This window comes from Zingiber officinale, chromosome 9B, assembly GCF_018446385.1.
Source record: "Zingiber officinale cultivar Zhangliang chromosome 9B, Zo_v1.1, whole genome shotgun sequence".
NCBI classification, from domain to species: Eukaryota; Viridiplantae; Streptophyta; class Magnoliopsida; order Zingiberales; family Zingiberaceae; genus Zingiber; species Zingiber officinale.
Window position 1 is genome coordinate 11,008,387 of NC_056003.1, and position 11,303 is coordinate 11,019,689.

The following is an 11,303-nucleotide window of genomic DNA, read 5'->3' on the forward strand; positions in this document are numbered from 1 at the left end:
TTTATTCCAAGGAATGATAGCGATGGTAACCCCTTATTTTCTTAGGGTAACCAATAAATAGACACTTATCAGACTTAGCATCCAACTTATCTAATACAATCCTCTTTATGTAAGCAGGACAACCCCATGTATTTAAGTAAGACAAGTGAGGTCTTTTACCAGTCTATATCTCATATGGAGTAGTAGAGACTGTCTTAATTGGGACTCTATTTAGTAAGTAAACAACTGATTTGAGTGGATAATCCTAAAAGGATTTGGAAATATTCGCATGATTCATCATCAACGTAATAATGTCCAACAAGTTTTAGTTTTCTCTCTCTAACACACCATTGTGTTGTGGTGTGTATAACGGAGTCTATTGAGACATTATGTTATTGTCTCTGAGATAATTTTAAAACTCTTAACTTAAGTATTCTCTATCTCGATATTATCTTAATACTTTTAAAAGTTATTTCTCTACTTCATGTCTGAATTCTTTGAACTTTTCAAAAGCCTCAGACTTGTATCTCAATCGATATACATACCCAAATCGTGAGTGATCATCGATGAAGGTAATGAAGTAGCTATAACCTTCTCATGCTTGAGTTGACATTAGTCCATATACATTATTATATATAAGGCCAAGTAAGGCTTCCAAATCAATTGGTTAATTGATTAAGATGTCTAATCGGTTGGTTGGAAGTCCTAATTGATTAGGATTCAAAATGGGATAATCTCAACCATTGATTTGAAGTTAGTGACCGTTCAACATATAGTTAGGCAATCAGTAATTGGTTGGGGTTTTTGCCAATCAATTAGTGGTGACAAAAAAGTAGAGAAATGACCTTATTATGAAGCGTTTAAAAAGGGGGTTAGGGCATAAGGAAAAACCACTATTCCATTGATATTCTTCTGCTTATCTCAGTGCCAAGCTTCCATCTGCAAGATTTTCAAGCAACCAAGAGAAGAAAAGCTAAGCCAAAAACTTATAATCTCTCTTTTCTTCTTTACTATTGTTATTTCTAGGGGTGAGCAGTCAACCCGCCAAACCGACCAACCCGCTTATACCGATCCGAACTGAACCGAAAAAACAAAATCCGCTGGATATAGGGCCGGATGTAGGGTCATGATATTACATTATCCGATCTAGTAGGGCCGGATAGTTTTTTATCCCAATAACCGAACCAACCCGATCCGCGATCACCCCTACTTGTAGCAACTACTGCCGATAAGTTGTTACACGTTATAGTAGCTACTGCGGATAAGCTGCTACACGTTGTAGTAGCTACTGTCGATAAGTTGTTACACGTTGTAGCAGCTATTGACGATTAGCTACTACAACGTATAATGAGTAATGTCTATTATCATTTTAAAATATTTTATTTTTTATTATTTTATATTTATATTTTATATTTCATTGGATATAGGGTCGGATATCCAAATAACTGACAACCCGTCGGATATTTAATACATAATAACCGTCGGATATAGGGCCGGATGTAGGGTCATGATATTACATTATCCGATCTAGTAGGGCCGGATAGTATTTTATCCCAATAACCGAACCAACCCGATCCGTGATCACCCCTAGTTATTTCATTTGGAGAGCTTTATAATCTCACTATAAAAAGGTTTCTTTACCTTCAGTGTTGTTTCGAAAAGGAGAGTTTATAGTGAAAGTTGTGATTAGTGTGAATCCTTGGATTAGTCACTTCAAGGAGGTGGATACCAAGTACATTAAGGAGATAACATTGTAGTGTGCTTAACATCAACTATCCACTGTAAAATTAAGAAGAAGAATTGAAATGAGCTATTCACCCCAAGTGTCCTAACAAGTTGTATCAAAGCAAGGTTACTTCAGAGGACTCACATCCAAAAGAGAAAAAGTTTAGAGCTATAAAGATATCTCTAAAAGAGGTCCATAGTACTACGCAACCACCCTATTATGAAGGAAACAACTTTGCTTACTGGAAGAGTCGCATGGAGAACTACCTCCTTTATCTCACGGCTAGTAGACTTGATATATTGTTTGTCGTAGGTATGTGTCTAAGATTCAATCTTGTGCCAAGGAGTCACATTTATGTGTCGTCAAACAAATTCTTTGATATCTTAAGGGAACTCAAAATGTAAGTCTTTAGTATCCAAGAACCAAAACTTTTGATCTTGTGGGATACTCAAATTCTGGTTATGCCGGATGTAAGTTGGATCGAAAGAGCACTAGTAGCGGATATCAATTTCTTAGATCCTCCTTAGTTAGTTGGTCAAGTAGCAATCAACATTATATTGCACTCTCCACAACTGAAGCTAAATATATCACTATGGGAGAGTATATATCACAATTGTTATGGATGACTCACACTTTAGAGGACTATAAACTCATCTACAAAATGTACAAGTCCTTTGTGTTGGTCCCGATGAGGCCAGCAAGAGGTGGTGATTTATCCTGAAATTATGATTATACCCTTCTCATTCTTTCAACTTGAGTTAGATAAATACTTAATAAATAAAAATATAATGCATATAAATAAATACAAGGCTACTGAGATTTACTTGATTTGCAACCAGAAATGATGCTAATCCAAGGTAATGTAAGCACTAGCAAAGTCTCCTTCTTCGAGCAAATTCGGAGGCTGAGAAGCTCCGTACAACGTTTGAAAGCACAAATTGTAAATATGAAATTAAAGAGGAAGATGAAGTACAAAAAGTGTTGCTTTGAACTTTTAGGATCAAGGCTCTATTTATAGTTTACTGGTTGAATTCATCCGTTGACTGATATGGCAGCCCTCGAGTCTGAGCACCCCCAACGGTGCACCTCATGTACTTTGCAACGACTCTTGAAGATAAAGTTTTATCCTCGCCTGAGTGCCTGGACCGGTCTAGATGCTTGGAGTGCTACTGATGTGGAATCCGAACGTCATCCATAATAATGTCTCGATGAGGCGCTTGTTCTATACTAGGCTGGTCTGGATGCATGGACTCAAGTCTAGGCACTTGGACAAGTGAACTTCGCACTGACTTGTCCAGCTTTTGCTCTAGTCGCTTGGGTGATTTTACGTCCATTCAGAGTTGAGCTCACCTGAATCCAACTCTAGCCTTCTCTCGAGCAGTCTTCCCTCTGGCTTCACATCCTTGGAAACGACACATGCATTCTTCTCGTCCGTTGGTGCACTCTTCCGTAGCATCTCGTCCCTCAGATGCACAAAGCCCATAGACTCGCTTCTCATGCCATCCTTTTCGCTAGTTGCATCTTTCGCTCGATTTCTTGTGTTCCTAAGTCCTTACACACTTAGACACAATGCATCAAAAACGTAGAGCCTAGCTTAATTTGGTTGATCATATCAAAACTCACTCGGGGTACTTAGAATCTCTCCCTTTTTGATGTGTAATCGATCCAAGTTAAGTCAAGATAAAGAATACAATAAAATAAGTCGTTATTGTAAATTAATACAATAATTTGGCAATTATAATAAGTAAAGAAAAATAATCTATACCTCCTCGTAAACTTAATTCCTAATTTCTCCCCTTTGATCACATCAAAAAAATAGGGGCATATATTGAAAAAAATCTATTTTTTTTTCTAAGAGTGATTGAAATAGTGACAAAGTTTGAGAAAATTTAAAAAAAAATATTTTTTGAATATTCGAATTTCTAAAAATTAAAAATCAGATTTGTTAAAAATAATTTAAAAATAATTTTTATTCTTTTAAAAATTCTAAAGATTTTTTTCACTGACAAAGATAATTATCTAGATCAGTATTAAATTTTTCCTGAGAAAACAATATTTATTTTAATGAAAATAAATCATTTTAGATATAATATGTATTTTTAAAATAAAAATATTTAAAAATAAATTTTGACTTAAAAGATTATTGTAAATTTTTATGAACATTCAAAATCTAGCCATTAGTTTTAGAAAAATCAAAGTTTTCAAAAAATTAATGTCAAGAATTTTAAATATTAAAATTTCATCTTTCGATAGAAACTTTATTAAAAATTATTTATTGGTTAAAAAATCTTGAAATTTTTTTATTTATATAGAAAACAGAAAGTTTTATCACACCAAAAATTAAAAAAAAAAAAATCAAATATAAAGTATACGAAAAGATGCTTTGACAGTAATACTATTAATTGCCAATTATCTACAATGGATTTTGGAACCCGAAATAAGTTTTTGTCTACTGGATTAACAATATATTTTCTTGGAATATATTTCGTATTTTAATTTGACCCTTATGAAATTTAAAATACTAGTTTAGTACTTGAAAAGTTTGAAATTCTGAACGTTTGAACCTGTATAATTCTTTTTTAATGTTTTTATTTATTCTTTTAATTTATCTTTTTTAATTTTCAGTTTATCAAAATTTTCTAAGGGTCATGCATTAAAGTAGTTTTAAGTCTAAATTTTCCCTTTTTAATTGTATGCATTTTGTCCTTATCTTACATAATGATCTACAAAGCTTTTGTATACCTTTATATAGCAGATTAGGAAGTAGGAGACGTACCTCACTTATCGTATCATCCTCATAATTCGATACTCCTCCTCTATTGCTACTTTCTTCTGACGTTTATCTGTTGGTTGCTACTCGAAAAACCTATCGGTTCCACTGTACAAAAATTTTGTACAAAGGTCTGAACCTTTTCCTAGCTACCATGTGTTCTTTTAAATTAAACTTGGATCGCCTGCGGAACTTAACACGTTTGATCCTAAGTTTAATTTATTTTTTCTTTTAGGTTTAGACTTGAATCTCCTGCGGAACTTAACACGTTCGATCCAAATCACCTAGGTTATTAATTCCATTAAATATTAATTTCCAAAATTGACTTCCAGGACTGCATGGCGAGGCACATGGCCTTCTTGGATATGAGAACAACCACCACCGCCTAGACAAAGCCTTTTAAGGAAAGCTAATATTTAATTTCCTTAAATAACTTTAGGTCAACCAAAAGGAACAATCAAATCACAAGGAAAAGAAAAACAAAAGAACACAACATCGAAAACTAATTCGAAATACTAGAATCGCATGTCTCTTGTATTTGGTATTTTTACAAAGAAATAAAACTAGTATGATGCGGAAATTAAATACTAGTATACCTTTTGTTTTGTAAACAAAAACCTCTAGGTCTTCTACCGTATTCCTCTTCTAATCCCGGACGTTGTGTGGGCAACGATCTTCCGAGACGAGAACCACCAAGGCACCTTCTTCTTCCTTCCTTCAAGTTTCGGCCAAACATATCTTCTAAAGGATGAAGATTTTTTTTCACCAACCAAGCTCCAAGGGATGCAAGCTTTCTCTCCTTCTTCCTCAAGCTAGATTCGACCACCTCCTCAAATCTCCAAGAGATAAAGGATTTCGGCCACACAAGAGGAAGAGAGAAAAGGAGAAGGGCCGGCCACACCAAGGAAGAAAAGAGGGAGAAAATAGAATAGAGTCGTTCACAATGAAGTCTCCTCTACCCCTCTTTTATAATCCTTGGTCTTGGCAAATAAGGAAAATTTAATAAAAACTTCCTTAATTCTTTTGCCATTGAAAAAGAAAATTTATTTAATTAAAAACAATTTTCTTCTCGTCAATTATAATGGCCGGCCATATTAAAGCTACAAACAAGGAGAGTTTTAATTAATTAAAACTTCTTAATTTGTCTCCGGAAATTTTAAAAATTTCTCCAATAATTTTCATCCCTTCATGATTGGTTAATAAAAAGGAAATTTTATAAATTAAAATCTTTCTTTTTAACATGTGGATAAAAAGAAAGTTATCTCTAAAAATTAAAATCTCTTTTAATTTACAAATAAGGAAAGATATCAAATCTTTTCTTAATCTTTTGTAGAAACTTATAAAAGAGAATATTTTTTTTTTAAACTCTCTTTTAAATCATGAACATGGTTAAAAGGAAAGTTTTCTTAAAATTTAAAATCCACCTTTTAATCAACAAATAAGGAAAGATTTCAAATTTTAAACTATCTTTTAAACATGAAGATGATTTACAAATAAGAAAAGTTTTTACCAAAAATTAAAACCATCCTTTTAATCTACAAATAAGGAAAGAGATTAATCTCTTCTCTTAATCTTTTGTAGAAAGCTATAAAAGGAAATTTTTAATTTTTAAACTCTCTTTTAAAACCATGATATCCACATAAGAAATAATTTTAATAAAAATCATTTTTAATATTCTAGTGGCCGGCCACCTAAGCTTTGGACCCAAGCTTTGGCCGGCCACCAACTTGGCTCATCCACTTGGTCTTGGCCGGCGCTAGCTTGGGTTCCAAGCTAGCTTGGCCAGCCCCATTGGATGGGTAAGAAGGTGGGTATGTGGTGGGTATAAATCTCTATATACAAGAGGCTGCGATAGGGACCAAGAGGAGGAATTGGTTTTGGTCTCCCGATAAAATTAGGCATCCTGTGTTCGCCCCGAACACACAACTTAATTTTATCAATAATAATTCATTCCACTAGAGAATTATTATTGAACTACCGCACCAATCCCAAATTACATTTTGGGCTCCTTCTTATTATGAGTGTGTTAGTCTCCCTGTGTTTAAGATGTTGAATGTTCACTAATTAAGTGAGTTACTGATAACTCATTTAATTAATATCTTAGTCCAAGAGTAGTACCACTCAAACTTATCGTCATGTCGGACTAAGTCCACCTGCAGGGTTTAACATGACAATCCTTATGAGCTCCTCTTGGGGACATTCTCAACCTAGATTACTAAGACACAGTTTCCTTCTATAATCAACAACACACACTATAAGTGATATCATTTCCCAACTTATCGGGCTTATTGATTTATCGAACTAAATCTCACCCATTGATAAATTAAAGAAATAAATATCAAATATATGTGCATATTATTATATTAGGATTAAGAGCACACACTTCCATAATAACTGAGGTCTTTGTTCCTTTATAAAGTCAGTATAAAAGAAACGACCTCTAATGATCCTACTCAATACACTCTAAGTGTACTAGTGTAATTATATAGTTAAGATAAACTAATACCTAATTACACTACGACCTTCCAATGGTTTGTTCCTTTCCATCTTGGTCGTGAGCTACTGTTTATAATTTATAAGGTACTGATAACATGATCTTCTGTGTGTGACACCACACACCATGTTATCTACAATATAAATTAATTGAACAACTACATTTATCATAAATGTAGATATTTGACCAATGTGATTCTTATTTCTAGATAAATATTTATACCAAAAGCTAGACTTTTAGTATACATCCTAACAATCTCCCACTTATACTAAAAGACTAAGCTGCTATATCTGCTGCCATACATCTGATTCCCAACCCTTCAACATGCCCATCAAAAGCTCTTGCCTTAAGGGCTTTAGTGAAAAGATCTATAGGTCATCATCTGATGCAATCTAGGCAGCAACAACTTCTCCTCGTTTATACGATCTCTCGTATTGGGTGGTACTTGCGCTCTATTGTGTTTACTTGTCTTATAGACTCATGGTTTCTTCGAGTTTGCTACTGCACCACTATTATTACAATTGTAATAATCTTTGGACAAACCAGAAATCATATCTAAGTCTATCTTGAGGTTATCGAGTCATTCAGCTTTTATGACTACCTCAGAGGTTTGCCATATACTCAGCTTCTATGGTGGAGTCCAGAAAAATACCTATGCTTATCACTCTTCCATAGTTATGACTTTACCTCCTAAAGTAAACACAAAACTCCGAGGTTGACTTACTATTGTCCCTATCCGACTGGAAGTCAACCCACAGGGACCAAATTAACTGCCTTGTAAGCTAGCATATAATCTCTAGTGCCTCTAAGGTACTTTAATATATGCTTTACTGCAGTCCAATGTCCTTGTCTAGGGTTACTTTGATATCTGCTAACTATGTCCTTGGCAAAATAGATTTCTGATCTCGTGCATAGCATACATTAGGCTTCCGACAGCCGAAGCATAAAGAACTGCCTTCATTTCCTCTATCTCCTTTGATGTCTACGGAGACATTTCTTTAGATAAAGTTACTCCATGCTAAAAAGGTAAGAAATCTTTCTTGGAGTTTTGCATGCTTAAAATGAGCAAGGATATTTTCGATATATGAAGCTTGGGATAAGTAAAATATTCTTTTCTTGCGATCCCTTATTACTTTGATCCCAATAATATATACATTCTCCCAAGTCCTTCATATCGAATTGTTTGGACAACCATACCCTTACTTCTGACAACATTTTGATATTGTTTCCAACTACCAAAAATGTTATCTACGTATAGTACAAGAAATACCACCACGTTTCCATCATACTTTTTGTATACACAAGACTTATCCGGTTACTAAATAAATCCATAGGTCTGGATTACTTTGATAAATCGGATGTTCCAAGATCTTGAAGCTTTGCCTCAGTCCATAGACTGATTGAGCTTGCACACAAGATGCCCTTTGCCCTTTGCAATGAACCCTTCTGGTTGCTTTATATGGATGTTTTCTTCAAGACTTCCATTAATGAATGTTGTCTTGACATCTACTTGCCAAATAAATAAAAGAATCCGGATAGACTTAAGCATGACTACCAGTGAAAAAGTTTCCTTTTTCATCAAGCCTTGCTTTGAAAGTTTCCACCTTCCTGTCTATCCATCTTTTCCTATTGTAGACCTATTTTCACCCAATGGCTTTTACACCATCTGGTGGTTTTACAAGCTTCTAGATTTTATACATATATTCTAATTCTGTATTCATTGCTCTTTGCCAAGATGCTGCATCTTTATCTTGGAATGCTTCATCATATGTCAGGGATCAGGCTCATGTTCATTTGGGATCAAGTCCAAAAACTCTCCCAAAACATGAATCTTTTAGGTTTGCTTGACAACCCTCACACTACGATGAGTCACTGTCTGTAATCGTGTATCATTTATGATACGTGTTGCAATTTCTTGTGATATTTCTGTTGGAACCCCAAGGTTGTTTTGGTGTGATCAACAAGTTAAGTTAGGTCCTGTGTGTATTTAACCTTGTGTCTAAGTGTGCAGGAGCTTAGGAACACAGGTACTTGAGCGGAAGACGCAGCTAGCGAGAAGGACGACACGCTGTGCGTCCGAGGGACGAGGTGCTGCGGAAGAGTACACCGGCGGACGAGAAGGAAGTGTGCGCGGTGGTTCCGAGGTACGAAAGTCGGAGCGGAAGATTGCTCGGGGAGCAAGAGACGCAGCTAGCTCGAAGGTCGGCACGGGGTGCGACCGAGGGAGGAAGTCTGCGGATGAGTACGCTGGTGGACGAGAAGGGACACGCGGCAATTCCGAGGGACGAGAAGCCGGAGGGAAGCACGCTCGAGAAGACCGGAAGATGGGTTCGGGTGAGCCCTATTCCGGATGTCAGAGATCACCCAAGCAAGCGGAGCCGGAGCAGAAAGACCCGGACCAGAGGCGAGCTGAACTGGAGAAGAGAGCACGGACCAAAAGTCAACTAAGTTGACTTTTGGCTCCGGGGCGCCCGGAACTGTCCGGGGCGCACAGAGCTGTCCGGGGCGCCCGGAGCTGTCCGGGGCGCTCGGAACCCTTCTGGGCGCCCGGAAGTGACTTTTTCACAGGATCGAGCTTTGACTCGATCCAACCGTTGGGGGATAAATTTTATCCCCCCCAGGGCGCCCGGAACCCTTCCAGGCGCCCCGACCAAGGCTATAAATATAGCCTTGGTCCAAAAGCTTTTCAACAATCACGATCATTCTATTTCCAAACACTTGTATGCTTTAGTTGTAATTAAGCTTCTATTTTCTGTGCCTAAACGCTGTAAGAGGCTTCTCCGTCTGAAGGAGTTTTTGAGCTTAATCTTCCTTGGATTAACAACCACATCGGTTGTAACCAAGTAAACATCTGGTGCCTCGTCTTTTCTTTTATGCTTTTATTTACCTGCTTAATTCATTTTACAAGTGTTAGCTTAATCGTTCGAGGAAGGGTTGTCTATTTTTAATTGACAGGTTATTTACCAACCCTTCTAGCCGGCCCAACGGTCCTACAAGTGGTATCAGAGCCGAGTACGCCTCAGAAGGACTAACCGCCGTCTGAAGCAACAAAACAATGGCCGGAGCTAGCGACTACCCACCAGCATTCGAGGGGGAGCTTGCTTTTTAGAAGCAACAAATGACGGTATTTCTTAACTCTGATATTGGTATTTCTCAAATAATGAAAACAGGTTATGAAGCACCAAAGACAACGAACGGAGAAGAACTCGATCTACGCCTATAGAACAAGAAGCAACGTGACGAGTCAATGGCAAACGGTCGGGCAGAGTTTCACATTCTAAGCGCAATACCAACTAAAGATTTCGACAGAGTCGGAGAGTACAAAAGCGCGAAAGAACTTTGGGAAAAGTTCTTAATGCTCTACGAAGAACCGGTTGAAGTCGTCTCCTCAATAGACATCGAGCCGCCATCAGAAGAATCCGAGACGGAAGAAATTACCAAGACAGCCCCAACAGCCGAAGTACATCCCGAGATCGATAAAGGGGGAGAATCTTTGGAAGAAATTAATTCAACAGGGGGAGAACCAACGACCGACGAGGTAAGTAAGGTATGACCTCTACCCTCTGAACAACTGATTCAATTAATCAAATTACCTGAAGATTTTTGCGAACCAAAATTTGAATTATCGAAATAACTTTTCGGATTAGAAAATCTTCGGTCGAATAATTGTTGCAAATTACAAAATATTTTTACGAAAGAATTATGCAACTTAGAAATATTATCGAAAACTTTTTCCGGATCTAAAAATTTCAAATTACAAATTACTTTACTGAAAAAGTTTTGTGAATTAGAAATTGATTCATCAAACAAAATTTTCAGATTAAGAAATCTATTATTAATAGATTCCTGCAAACTTTTATTGTTAAAAAATTCTTGCAAATTACAAAATATTCCTGCAAACGAATTTTGCACATTGCCGAAAGAATTTTTTATATTGTCGAAAAATTTTATCAAGTTAAAATCTATGCCATCTGAATATTTCTGTGAAATTGAAATTCAAAAAATAATAGAAATTAACATGATACAAATTTCTGCATGTATAATCTTTGTGGCATTAAATCTAAAGATTGATTTAAGAAATTATGATAAGTTAAAATGGAAATTTAAAACTTTCTGATAAATAGAATTAAGAACTAAATAAATAAATAAATGCATAGAAATTTTTTAATGTTTAAATTTTCTTGCATAAAAGTCTTTTGGGCTTAGAAAGTTTTTTTTACTTAGAAACTTTTCATAAAGCTATTGTTGACTTAGAAATATTTTAACAGATAACTTTTCAAAATTTTCTAAGTCTTTAAACCCTTAGAATTTTAAACCCCATTTTATTGTGATCA